The sequence below is a fragment of the Caretta caretta genome, chromosome 5, assembly GCF_965140235.1.
Source record: "Caretta caretta isolate rCarCar2 chromosome 5, rCarCar1.hap1, whole genome shotgun sequence".
NCBI lineage: Eukaryota > Metazoa > Chordata > Testudines > Cheloniidae > Caretta > Caretta caretta.
In genome coordinates, this window is record NC_134210.1 from 70,272,680 (window position 1) to 70,286,975 (window position 14,296).

Below are 14,296 nucleotides of genomic sequence, written 5' to 3' on the forward strand. Positions count from 1 at the left end.
CCTCTGCATAGGAGCCGGAGCAGGGACATGCCACTGTTTCTGGGAGCTGCTTGAGGTAAGCGCCACCCAGAGCCTGCACCCAGAGCTAAAGGTAACCTCGCTGGCACCTGACCAAAATGACCAATGAGGAGACAAGATACTTTCAAAAGCTGGGAAGAGGGAGAGAAACAAAGGGTCTGTGTGTCTGTCTATATTCTGTCTTTGCCGGGGATAGACCAGGAATGGAGTCTTAGAACTTTTAGTAAGTAATCTAGCTAGGTACGTGTTAGATTATGATTTCTTTAAATGGCTGAGAAAAGAACTGTGCTGAATAGAATAACTATTTCTGTCTGTGTATCTTTTTGTAACTTAAGGTTTTGCCGAGAGGAGTTCTCTATGTTTTGAATCTAATTACCTGTGAGGTATCTACCATCCTGATTTTACAGGAGGGATTTCTTTATTTCTATTTACTTCTATTTTTATTAAAAGACTTCTTGTAAGAAAACTGAATGCTTTTTCATTGTTCTCAGATCCAAGGGTTTGGGTCTGTGGTCACCTATGCAAATTGGTGAGGCTTTTTATCCAACATTTCCCAAGAAAGGGGGGGTGCAAGTGTTGGGAGGATTGTTCATTGTTCTTAAGATCCAAGGGTCTGGGTCTGTAGTCACCTAGGCAAATTGGTGAGGCTTTTTACCAAACCTTGTCCAGGAAGTGGGGTGCAAGGTTTTGGGAAGTATTTTGGGGGGAAAGACGTGTCCAAACAGCTCTTCCCCAGTAACCAGTATTAGTTTGGTGGTGGTAGCGGCCAATCCAAGGACAACGGGTGGAATATTTTGTACCTTGGGGAAGTTTTGACCTAAGCTGGTAAAGATAAGCTTAGGAGGTTTTCCTGTGCCCCAACCCCCGCCCCAGCCCTGATACCCCTCCTGCCCTCTGAACCACTCAATCCCAGCCCAGAGCACCCTCCTTCACCCCAAACCCCTCATCCCCAACCCCAACCCAGAGCTTGCACCCCCAGCCAGAGTCTTCCTCCCTCCCCCCCACCAAGCCCCTGCCCCAGACCGGAGCCCCCTCCCGCACCCTGATCTCCTCATTTCTGGCCCCACCCCAGAGCCCACATCCCCAGCCGGAGCACTCACCCCCTACCGCACCCCAACCCCCAATTTTGTGAGCATTTGTGGCCTGCCATACAATTTCCATACCCAGATGTTGACCTCGGGCCAAAAAGTTTGCCCACCCCGGTCTAAAAGAACCAATGGCAGAGATGTTTTTCCTAAGAAAAGGGTAAAGATTGAGGAAGTTTAACTTTCACCCACAACATAGTGCAGTAAAGGAGCACAGTAGATGATATCTGACTGGATGTTACTCTCATGGCTTATAATAGCATTAACATTGTAGAGGCATTTGCTGAATCTCCAGAAGCAGTCTACATAACTTGTCAAACAGCACCTTCTGTAAAACAATTTGCATAGCTCTTGGATCTTTTGCCCCCAGGGACAGAGAACACCTGCTTAGATCAAAGCAGAGATAATGGAGTATGTCATTCAATAAAAAGTTACAGAAAATTATAATGAGTAGGGAAGCAGAGAGTCTGTAATCTGATGGAGAAAATCTCTTTTTATTTAAGACACAAGCAGTCCTGGGACAGCTGCAGATCAGAATTTAATCTGGTAGTCATTATGAAGTTGACATTTGAAATTTTACCTTCTTCCTACCTTCAAACTTATTTGGGAAAATGGAGAAAGTTTCCTTCTAATAGTACATACCCATGCTGACAGAATTTGCTGAAGAACGTGTTTAACCAAATAGCACAGTACACTGGAAGCTACACATGATAAATGCAAGCTGAGGGAAAAATGTTGCAGGATCTGTACGTTTATTTATCCCCACTTCCCCACCAAAAGAGACATCCACAGTTTTATACTGGCTCTGGTCATGCATGCTGAACCTACAATGGTAAATAAAAGCTATCCAGTAAGTGTCCAGTAAAGTTAGATGTCCCTCAGGAGCAGTCCCATAAATACATCTAACTGTCCATCTGATCTATGAATAGTTATTCCCCAGAGGAAATAGTTCCATAAAACTGGAATGTCAATTCAAGCTGTCTTCAAGAGTCTCCAGTAAAACAGCAGTTAGAAGTTCAACAATATCCCATTTGCAAAAGAAATCTGAGAAGTCCATGAGAGAATGCTGTAAAGACAAGTTACATTAAAAATGAATACATCAAGTTACCACGAGTGAAATCAACTAATTATTGCTTCCACAGTCAGACATCTATATTCATCTTTTCACTGCATAATATAAATTATTTTCCCTTTGTGTGTCAGTAGCATATACCCAAACCAATAGCACTGGTATTCCAAAGTTTAATAGTGACAAGGTTAAAGCCCCATCTACAGAACATAATGGAACAGTGTTTTCACCATGGTTAAGGACAACCTGATCCTGACTCTCTCAGGAATCAGGCCTGTAGCACAGCTAATCTCCAAACTGCCCCAACAGTACAGCTGGCCTGCAGCAGCAGGCTGCCTGATTTGTCCTTGCCATCTGACTGGCTGAAGGGGCCAGCAGGCTGGCTCTTAAGTCAGCAGCAGCTGCAGGCTGGCTACTCAACACCCACCATAATGCCTGCTCCTGTATTACCTTGTTCCTGCTACTCCTGCCTGACTCCCACCCCTGCCTCTGTCCTGTCCCTGCCCTTCCTTGCCTCTTACCCTGCTCACTCCAGTTTCTGACCTCCAGCTTGACCATGGATCTTTGACTAATGACTACTGTCTCCAGCTTGCCCCTCAGCTCTGGTATCCAGTTCCTAGCCTCCGGTTTAACCCTTGGCTTTAACTTTTACTACTGATTCTGGCTTGATCCTTCACTCCAGCTTCTCAATACTGATTCTTGCTCTGACCCTAGTCCTTAGTTTCTAAGGACCACTCTGACCACGAGGCCTGATGCCTGCCCCGATACCTAGGTTAAACCACTGTCAGCTGTAACAGCTTACACACACCTTTACTTCTAGTATGTATGAGTTCTCCATCACAAAGGATTTTGAGTTATTTTTGAACTGTTTGCTTTACAGGGATTTACTGTGTGCTTTTCTAGGATAACTCTGCTCTTCTACCCATTCAGCCATATGAAAGATTCTGGCATGATTTCTTATAATAATAGCCAGAGTCCAAATCCAAAGATTAAGGGCAAACATCTGAGACCTAGCTAAGTTAGGGCACCAAGAAAAAGGTCACACCATTAAAAACAAAAAAAATTCATAGTAGTATCTCCCTGTATGGAGAAATCCACTTGGGACAAAAGCTGACTTACGGTGGTAGAAACCCACTGTTTTAATGGGGAAATGTCAACTTGAAACAAAACTGCATTCCCATCTGAAAAGTTTGTATCCATTACTGTCACAAGTGCAAGTTACTATAGCAAAACCAAAACTCTCTTTCATGTGGTTTGTTTTACATGTTTGACACCATGGCATAGGGAGTCAGTTACACTATTTTGTTGATGGTGTGTGGCCTTCCCCAAGCCCTATGAGGGGATGCTTACCAGTAACAGCAACAGCAGAGCTGAAACGAAGTGAAGAGATAGCGAGTTGTATTTGTAGTTTAAAACACCTGAGCTCACTATTTAATGGGTCATTTACTACCATGATCACTAAGACAATATTCATAAGCATGTGGTCTATATATTTTTTTCCTCCCTATCATTCTACAGCAAAGAGACAGATTGTCTCCTGGGAGGCAATGCTTAAGTTATACAAATGTAGTTCCTCCCCACATCTATAGTAGCAGCACTGTGGAAAGGAAGGTTATGCAATAATATAACCTTGAAAGTAAAATACAGTTACTTACCTACAATAACTGTGGTTCAAGATCATGTAGTCAGTGCAGATCCCACTCCAGCTGTACATGAGCAACACACACACCAGTCTGGATTTTTTGAATAGCCATGTCTGTCAGGGCCTTGAATGTGCCTCATGAGTGGGACAGTCACAACCCTCCCACAATGCCCTCGCAATTCAAAGCCTGTATAGCTGAGGGCTCAGAAAAACTGGGATGGAGGGTGGGTCATGGAATCCACACTAAATACATCATCTCAAAGAACCATATAGCTACCGAAGGGAAAGTCACTGTATTTTCTTTGAGTATGTGTCACTGTGGATTCCACCCTAGATGGCAAGAGTCAGGGTTTCAGCTGTATCAAAGAGAGATTCAAGTACTGCTTTTGCAAACTTGTCGTCTGTCCTGGCAGTCATGTAGCCTCATCAAGTGCATAATGTTTCCCAAAAGTCTCCAGGGTTGCTCCACATGGCTGCCTGACAGATCTCAAAGATCAGCATATTTCTGAAATAGGCCAGAGACACTGCCTGTGCCCTGGTGGAGTGTGCCTTGATATTTAGAGGCAGAGGCTTGCTGGACAACCTGTAGCAGGTAAAAATGCATTTTGAAATCCACACAGAGATTCTGAGATAAGACAGTTTGACCTTTTTACGCACCACATTTGGTCAACACAAAGAGGTGTGGAGAAAGTTGAGGGGGGCATCTTTGGTCCTGTTGATGTAATAAAGCAGGGCCTTAGATACATCCAGAGTACAAAGCTTCTTTCCTCCTGGCAACAAGTGCAGCTTTGGGAAGAAGACTGGCAAGGTGATGGACTAGTTCAGGTGGAATTCTGAGAGACCATTTTAGGGATTAATTTAGAGTATGGTCTCATCACCACTTGGCCCATGTGAAAGAATAGCAGAATGAGAACTTGCAGTTCACTGGCTCTTCATGCTGATGTAGTAGCTATGAAGAAGACAGTCCTGATGGTGGAGATAATATAACAAGCATTCCACCAATAGTTCAAATGAGTTGTAGGAGAACAACATAAAGCTCCCAGATGGTAGCAGGGTCTGAAACTAGAGGGCAGGTATGAAGAAATCTCTTGAGGAATCTAGACACCACAGGGCATGAAAGACCAAGTGTGATTGTATTGGAGTGTGGCTCTCTGTATATTGCTTCCAGATAGACTTTAAGGGAGCTAAAGGCTGCTACTCCTTGCTTCAGGAGCAGTACTGTAGTCCAGAATCTTGGCTATCAGGACTTTAACTTGGTTCACATCATTTGGCACTGCCCATATGGAAAATCTTTCCACTTTAAAGAATATGTCTTCCTGATGGAGGGTTTCTGACTGTAGAAGGATCTCCTTGTCTTACAATGAACAGTCTCTCTCAGTCCTTCTCAACCACCCAAAAGCCAGGCTCTCAGATGCACCAGCTATGGGTCCAGGTACAATATTTGACTCTACTTCTGCCAGACTGTTTCTGGGCAGACACTGGGGCAGGGGGAAGCTGGAGGTCAGATGCTGGAGATCTGACAGCCACAACTGCCTCAGACAGGCAGGGGGTATGATAATGACCATAGCTCTGCCCAATCTGATCTTAGATAATGATCCCGGGGATTGCTGGAAAGGCATACAGTTGTACTTGAAACCATCAAAGTAGAAAAGCAACAAGAAGGGAACTGGAGTTCACATCTCCTTATGGTTGGTGTTGTCCACCATGGTGAAAAGATCTATAGTGCAAGTTCTCCACTGGTGGAATAACAATTCCAGGATTGATTCTGCACTGACCATTCATGGCTGGTCACCACATTCTTACTCTAGAAGTCAGCCAGGTCATTGCTAACCTCTGGTAGATGGAGAACTATTAGAGTCACCCCATGCTGATAGCACCATTTCCAGACTCAATGACCTCCAGGCAGAGAGGGAATGATTGAGTGACTTCCGCTTGTTTATACAGTGTGTAGCTGATATGCTGTCTCTAATGATCTGCACCACCGCCTTTCAAAGGACTGTTAGGACCACCTTATAAGCCAGTAGGATGACTCTCAGTTTCAAGACATTCATATGTAGTTTTAGATTGTTCTGAGACCTGGACCCTTGCACTTGCAGGGGGTCCATGTGGCACACCAACTTGTCCCTGAGACTCCTTTCATCATAAGACATCCAGATGGGGAGCAGTGTTGACGAGGCAGCAAACAAAATCTGGCAAGCAAGGTCATGTATGTGCATGTGGACATATGCACTGTGGGAACTGGTCTTGTCTGTAGCTTGCACACTACCTACAGCAAGGACTGGATCCATCCTCTGAAAGGAAGGCTTTCACTTACGTGAAGTCGCACTCTTTGGAACTCTTAGCATCTGCACCATCTTAGCATCTAAGAGACAGCTTCTCATAGTTCACCAGGAGTCCCATCTGTGAGAGAAAGAAGAGGATGTGACTCAGGGCTGCTTCAGCCTCCTCTTAGAACCTGTCTCAGACCAGCCAATCCAGACACAGGAAAACATTCTTGTTTCCATAGGTGCACTGCCACTACAGCTCAACACTGAGCAAACACTCTTAATGGCGTGGAGAGTCCAAAGGGTGGAACTCTGTACTAGCAATGGTTTGCCTCACTGTGAATCTTAGATATGTCCTATGGACCAAGTGGATGGCAATGTGGAAGTATGCATCTTTATGTACAAGTAAAGAACCATGCACCAGTCTTGGGCTTGGAGTGATGACATGATAGAAGCAAGTATTACAATCCTGAACCTGAGATGACGTGTATATCTTGAGTCTCCTCAGGTCTGGGACAGGACAAAGACCCCCTTTGGTATAAGGTTATAGTGGGAGCAGACATCTCCTCCCTTGTATTCTTGAGGAACCTCCCCTATAGCTGCTAGGTGAAGCAATCTGGCCACTCCTGTTTGTAATAGACTTTCGTGAGAAGGATCCCTAAAGAGGAATGGGGAAGGGAGTAAGCAATGGATTGTATAGGGTAGCCATAGGCTATGATCTCCCATACGCACCTGTCTGATGTTATCAACAGATCACACCTGGGGGAATGGGGTGATGCAGCTTCCAAAGGTCATGCTCTGTGCACTGATTTCTATGCAACTCTCAACCATCCCATCAAATGCTGGCGGGTTGCTGCGGAGAAGTCCAGGGACAAGGTCATGGAAGACTAACACCCCATGTTACACCTGTGCATTCCCTGGCCTGGTACTCTGTCTCTGGTAGGAGGGTACACAGTGTCCGCTGGTATGATGACTGAAGGGTTTTTGACAGGGTGGGGGAATGTAGCTCCCCAGAGAGGATAGGGACACTGAAATTTTTCAGTGAACATAGATCACTATCCATTCACTAAACAGCTCTGAACTCTTGAAGCACAGTCTGCTCCTTTCTGCCCTGTCATCAATTCAGTGAATGATTTGGTTGGGTTGTCTCGTGATGTATTCCAGTGTCCCTCTTTATAAGAGAGCACACAGAACTCCTTCTAGAGCTCCTGTCCAAGTGCTTTGAGTTCCCACTTGCAACACTTTGCTCCAATATCTGAGGTGTCAATTTTTAAGTCAGGGTCAATACTAATGCCAATGTCAATCCAACTTGGGCTTTGATGCCACTTTCTCTGCAGAGATTTCTGGAGTCGCAGGCTAACAGATGGAGGGCTAGAAGATGTGGGCTTGACTATCAGAAGGATGTTCAAGCTTGGCTCTTCTGGATCCAGTCCCACTCTGAGACTGCTCCAGAAGATGCAGCGTCAGCCTCGCATGTCCCTAAACTTTCAGGTTCTTTCAGAAAACGAAAGGCAGACAAAGCACCTGCTTTAATGCAAGACTCTCCCAAGAATAGGCACCTGCTGTACCTGTCTTTCAGTGGAACTAGCCAACTACTAGCCTGCAAGTTTCGAGCCAACCATTCTAAGAGCCCATAAAAAAAAAAAAAAGCTATGTATGGGAAAGTGGTTGTACAGGAGGGTCTGCAAGCAACTTCTGTTTGACAAATGCTAGAACAATCTAGGTAATACAGAATAAAGACAGTTCTGAGGCATTTCAGAGTGCTTGAAGAAGCATTAGAGAAATTTAGCCAGAACTAAAGCCCAGTGAGTCAGCCATCAGCTAAGTTCTATCTTGCTGCCACGTACAGCGACTGCCCCCACCCTTTATGCCCTTGCTGCATGAGGCAGCAGAGGACACATGCACAGCCCTAATGGATGATATTAAAACACCTCCAGTTTTGCGTGCATGAGGCACATCTGTACCTAGAATGGGATCTGCACTAACATATAGAAGAAGAAGAACTGTTACAGGTTATTCCCATCCTCCCTCATGTTAGTATTCCTCAAAAGTCCACCCAAAGGCATTAAATAAAAGGCTTGACCTTTTGAATCCATTTACAAGGCCTTGAAGATTTCATTCTTTTGTTCAGTCAGAGCTTCCTGCAATATTTTTGTTACAAGAGTTTATGCAGACAATTTTTCATACTGTAAATCCCCCATAAATGGTAAAAATGTGAACTGGTAAATGGGTCTGGCCAAGGAGCATAAAGTAGTAAAAAAAAAAAAAGACAAGGCCAATTATATATCAAGAGAGAAGATTAGATCTATGGTTAAATGCACTGAAAATTGGACCGCCAGAGATCTGATTTCTATTTCCAGCTCTGCCAAAGACTTATGTCATTTTGGCCATGCTTCTTTGGGTAACATGTTATTTGGGTAACATTTTCAAAAGCACTTAAGTCCCACTAACTTTCAATGGGACTTAAGTGCTTTTGAAAATGTTACCCTTAGTGACTTAACTCCTTAACTGCAAGATGAGAATACTACTTCCCTAACTTACAAGGTGTTATGAAACTCAATTACAGCATACGCCCATGTATCCAAAACACTATTACCCAAACCTTTGCATTATTCAGATCTCTTCCTTGTCCCCCGGCATGAGATATATGATGCAGAGGTCATGTATATCATATTAGGGCACAAGGAAGGAATTTGGATAATCAAGAGCTTCAGATAATAGAACAGAGCCACCTCCCCCGTCCCACCAACACTGTGAAGAGGAGGATGAACCCCCGGCTGTGAGGGAAGCCACCCTGTGGCTAAATGGCTCCTTCAGCAGTGCAGGGAACCCTCTGAAAGCCCTCTTGTCATAGGAGTGAATGGGGGTGTGACACCAGAGCTGCAGAGGGCTTGTCATAAATATAAAGGGAAGGCTAACCACCTTTAAATCCCTCCTGGCCAGAGGAAAAATCCTTTCACCTGTAAAGGGTTAAGAAGCTAAGATGACCTCGCTGGCACCTGACCAAAATGACCAATGAGGAGACAAGATACTTTCAAAGCTGGAGGCGGGCGGGGGGGGACGGACGAGGGACACAAAGGGTCCTCTCTGTCTGTGTGCTGCTTTTGCCGGGACCAGAGCAGGAATGCAGGTCACAACTCCTGTAAAGAGTTAGTAAGCAATCTAGTTAGATATGTGTTAGATTCTGTTTTGTTTAAATGGCTCATAAAATAAGTTGTGCTGAATGGAATGTATATTCCTGTTTTTGTATCTTTTGCTAACTTAAGGTTTTGCCTAGAGGGATTCTCTATGTTTAAAATCTGATTATCCTGTAAGGTATTTACCATCCTGATTTTACAGAGGTGATTCTTTTACTTTTTCTTTAATTAAAATTCTTCTTTCAAGAACATGATTGCTTTTTCATTGTTCTTAAGATCCAAGGGTATGGGTCTGTGTTCACCTATGCAAATTGGTGAGGATTTTTAATCAAGCCTTCCCAAGGAAAGGGGGTGTAGTGCTTGGGGGGATATATTGTGGGGGAGACGTTTCCAAGTGGGCACTTCCCCTGTTATTTTTGTTAGACACCTTGGTGGTGGCAGCATAAGGTCCAGGGACAAAAGGTAAAAGTTTGTACCTTGGGGAAGTTTTAACCTAAGCTGGTAAGAATAAGTTTAGGGGGTCTTTCATGCAGGTCCCCACATCTGTAACGTAGAGTTCAGAGTGGGGAAGGAACCTTGAAAGGGCTCCTTGAACTTCTGCAGTCAGTGACATCCAATCCGTGCAAGGACAAGCTGCAGGGAAGGCTCTGGTTGTGGCAGAGCAGAGCAGAACAGAGTCCTAGCCAGGGATCTCTGCTCTTGTCTCACCAGGACCACAGGCTCCCCACTGCACCCTTGCACCTACAGGGATAGGGTGTCACCTGCCTTATGGAAGTGCAAGGAGACTTCTGCAGCCCACTGTCATGGGAATGAGCAAATGGGGCAGAGCAGAGACCCCGTCGAGGACTGCCAGGAGGATGACGATGACAAGTCCCCAGCTGTGGGAAGAGTCCACCAAGCTGCTGAATGGCTCCTGCCCTCTTGATTATCAGAGCTCCTGATTATCCAAAGAAAATCCATGTTATCCATACTATTTGGATAATCAGAAGTATACCATAGTGTTTATGAGATGCTCACCTGTTAAGAGCAATGAATGTCATTTTTTAAAAAATGTATAGGCTTTAAGATGTCATTCTTCAATATAAGAAGGAAGATGACGGTTTGGCTGATTTTTTTTTATGTTCTCTCTCTTCCCCACTTTGTCAGTTAGTACTTCATATCTGGTGAAGAAATCTCTAGTGGAAGCAACATGGTGATAACACAGGTATTTTAGAAATAGAATGATTTATCTTTTGTGGCAATCAGAAGCCATATATAGAGATGCTGACTGATGCCATCACCTCCCAAAGATTAGCGTGAGGGATCATCATCCACAAGAGGAAAAACACATGCACAACTAAAGGACAGAAGCTCCACATTGACAGATACATAATATGAGGCTAGCTGATAGATATGACAAAGCTGTCCCTTTCTCAGTAAAGTAAAATCAGTCAAACCTAGTCAACTACCAGGGTGCATCAAGCACTAGCAGATAAGCAGGGAGAAGTGAAGTTACTGCAAAAGAACTATGTAAAAAACAGTATTTTTAAAGAACAGAACACATGAAAGATGGCTTGCAGGATACTAAGACTACTTAGATTGTAAGCTCTTTGGGGCAGGGACTGTCTTTTTACGGTGGCTAGCATAACAGTGTCCTGATCTATGACTGGGGCTCCTCGATGATACCGCAATATAAATCAACAATAATAATAAATAATAGACTCCCAAGGGAACAATGCTGCATTGAGCATGGATGGTTAGAGAATTAATTAACAGATGTTGAATAATGGTTTCAGCTGGCAGCCCTCACTAAGGGGGTTCAGTTGTGCAACCCTTACTCACACTGACTAAGTGCTCACATAGCATCCTACTGATTTCAATGGGACTCCTTGTGTGAATAACTGCTCATCAACATATGAGTAGTACAAGTGGGCCCCCCCCAAAAAATTTATTTTCTCCGCCCAAAAGGCAGCCAAAAAAAGGTTATGCGAGTATGAATGCGGCCACAGATGTCCTTGGTCATCAGTCACCTAGCGCTTGTCACTCTTGTTCACTATTATTTAAGGCATAACTGTTATAATAGAGAACTGTTACTAGCTATAACAGCTTGTAAAAGACAAAGGAAATTGGTAAGGCGCAAAGAGGGAAATATATATTTTTCTTGGAAGACATGAAAGTGAGACTTTGATTGAGAATATCATACAAGTTCCAAGCATAACAACAGGAGGGGGAATAAAAAGCAATGATTTAAAAAAAATTTTTTTAAATAGGATTATTTTGATAAAATGCTTTTTGAGGAAAAAACCTATCTAAAGATAGTTTTAATTAAGATACATTACAGCTCAAAGATATCTCATCATAGAATAAGGATTATAAATTCTAATTCTATAGTATGAGACAATATATTCAGGTAATGTTTAAGACAAGTTTTGTAAATGAGTTCCAATAGTTCATGGATTAGGGAACCAATTTTATGGAGTTCCAGGGGCTTCTGTCTAGATTATTTAAGTTAATCTTTCTATCTACCCAATGGGACTCAGTGCTCAGTATAAAAGATACAATCAAAGATGCTTAGTTTTGTAGTTCTCAAACTGTGGATTTGTCTCTCCAGAGATAACATGCTTGTTAACAGCAAAAATGTTTTTAAATAAATAAATATATAGAGGAGAGAAACAACAGACATCAACCCTACTGTCCCTCTGCAAATTTGTGCACACAGAGTCAATCCCTTATCTCTCTCTAAAAGTGCAGAGTTTCAAAAAGTTCAATGAATAGCAGATTGTTGGGGGTGGAATAGATCTGGACAAGGAAAAGTTTGGAGATCAATGTGAGAAGGGAGGTACAGGCAGTAGAAACAAAAGTGAAACTGTTTGAGCAGCATATTCCAGAAGTCTTGAGGTCTTTCTGAGTGTAGCCTTCATTGATTTGAGATCTACCATACCGTTCTCTCACTAGAAGGGAAAACCTATAACGGCAGCAGGCCGTAAAAGACACCCAGTTTGGGAATAAGAACCATTCAAGAAATATATGTTTGCTGATGATGTTCTAAAGAAAGGCACACCAGAGAACTGGAGGAAGTCACTTAAGACCTTGGATTCAGAGACGGCTGAAGTGATAATCTCATTTTTCACAGCAGTACCTTCTTCTGCTGGTGTAGAAAAAATATTTTCTTCCTTTGGACTAATTCATTACAAATTGAAAAATCGTTTGGGACTTGAAAAAGCAGGAAAGCTTGTTTTTCTTTTCCAGATTATGAACAAACAGGAAAATGAAGGGGAAGACAATACTTAGCTGCAGAAGCCAATATTTTAAGTTTCTCATGTTGACCTGGCTGACATAGTTGATTTATTTTTTTTTTAAATGCCATTTAATTATTTTAGTTAAAAACAATTTAACAAAAACAAACCTGATTTTAGAAAACTTGAACGTTTAACTAAATTCAAAAATTCAGATGCTTGTTTTGTTAAAATATTATACGTTTGCTGTTGAAGAAAAAATCCAGACTACATAACGTTGTTGTTTTAGTTAAATAAAACAATTTAAACGTCTGTCTGGTGATGTTCTCCTCCTAATACAGCATAGCAAGAAAATCCTCCAAATATTAATGATTAATCTGTTGAATTGGAGATAGTTCACCTCCCAATGACTTCATAAATATCTGCTTTAATTAAACTTTGGTAAATGAAATAACCAAACAACCAAACCAAACTGAAAAGTTTTCAAAATAAATCACTTACAAATGTATAGTGTGTGCCTTCTAAAAATGAAACCTCCATCTATCTCTGAGTTATGAAGAATATGTATTAAGATTATAACAACCAACAAGAACGCACTTTTATGTAGAAATCCATGATTAAATCAAGTCTTCCTGACTAGTGATTTAAATCGTGATTTAAATCAAATCCACCCTGAACAACACACAAAGAGAGTTCAAGAATTCCCTCACAGCAAAGGACCTTTAACTTCCTGACCAACCAGGGTGAAGTGTTTAAAAGAAATTACCAAATTACACAGGTGAATAACAACTTGCCCCTTTTTCCTCTATTCCTACCAGTAAAAGTGACAGTCCTCAGTGGTAGCTAGGGTGCTCTGCACCTCTTAACATACACACACCCCTTGGCCACTTATTTAGGGATCTAATTTAGGCACCTACGCTTGTAAGATTTGGTAGTAGTTTTAAAAAGTTGCCATGGGATCTTTAGGCTAGAAAGTGCTACATAAAGCATGATTATGGATGGCCTGTGAAACTTAACTCTGTCTTTAAAGTTAACACAAGGAGGCAAGCCCAATGTTCCATTAATGTCGTTTCGGTAGTTAGTATCTTTATAACAAAAAAATACAGCAACAAGTTGAAGACGTATTTTTAAAAGATTTTAAGATCTCAACAATTTAATAATCCTTTTAGAATAATTCTTCCTTTGGGTATTACACCTATGTTTTTATCTAGCTATGGATATTTCTTCTATTTATAGTTTTTGCAGATCAGTATGATCGTTAAAACTTCAATGAGGATTATATCAGCAGTTGGTCTTTCTTACATGAGTAAATTAAAGAGCGAATACTACATGTCATTCTCAAATACAGAAATTACATTTTATAATATTTAAGATTTACTCACAGCATGAGACGCTTATGCATGGTGGATTTGCTGGATATTTGCCAAGTTACCCGAACCACTAGGTTGCTGCTGTCATGGGGTACACAAGGCAAACTAAAGAGTGAAGATGAAAGTGCAACATGCAAGATACTCATCAATTTCACTCTACAGCTGGCTACACTGATTGTCAGTGAAACTAGTCAGAAGCTATGGGAAGAAGGAGAAGTCTTCTAAAAGTTATATAGCAGGGGTGGCCAAACTTACTGACCCTCTGAGCCACATACAACAGTCTTCAAAAGTTCGAAAGCTAGGGCACACCTGCCGGGGCTCAAGGCTTCAGCCCCATGGGAGACACCTGCTGCAGCTCGGGGCTTCAGACCCACTCCTGTTAAAGCCCCAAGCCCCAGCAGGTGCACCCTGTGGGGCTAAAGCCCCAAGACCCTCCTCCCTATTAAGCAGAAGTCCAGAGACCCCCCCACACACTGGGCAGAAGCCCCTACCCCAC

At 42.6% G+C, this 14,296-nt stretch overlaps 1 protein-coding gene and 1 long non-coding RNA gene across 6 annotated transcripts in view; both read right to left on the bottom strand.

Annotated features, from left to right (window-relative positions):
• PJA2 (praja ring finger ubiquitin ligase 2) overlaps positions 1 to 14,296 on the bottom strand; it is a 103,931-nt gene that overhangs the window by 37,446 nt on the left and 52,189 nt on the right. The window lies entirely within an intron of this gene.
• LOC142072151 (uncharacterized) lies at positions 1,579 to 8,127 on the bottom strand. Its single transcript, XR_012668486.1, has 2 exons — positions 3,828 to 8,127; positions 1,579 to 2,169 (listed from the first exon to the last, which is right to left on the bottom strand). It is a non-coding gene; the product is annotated as an uncharacterized LOC142072151 (long non-coding RNA).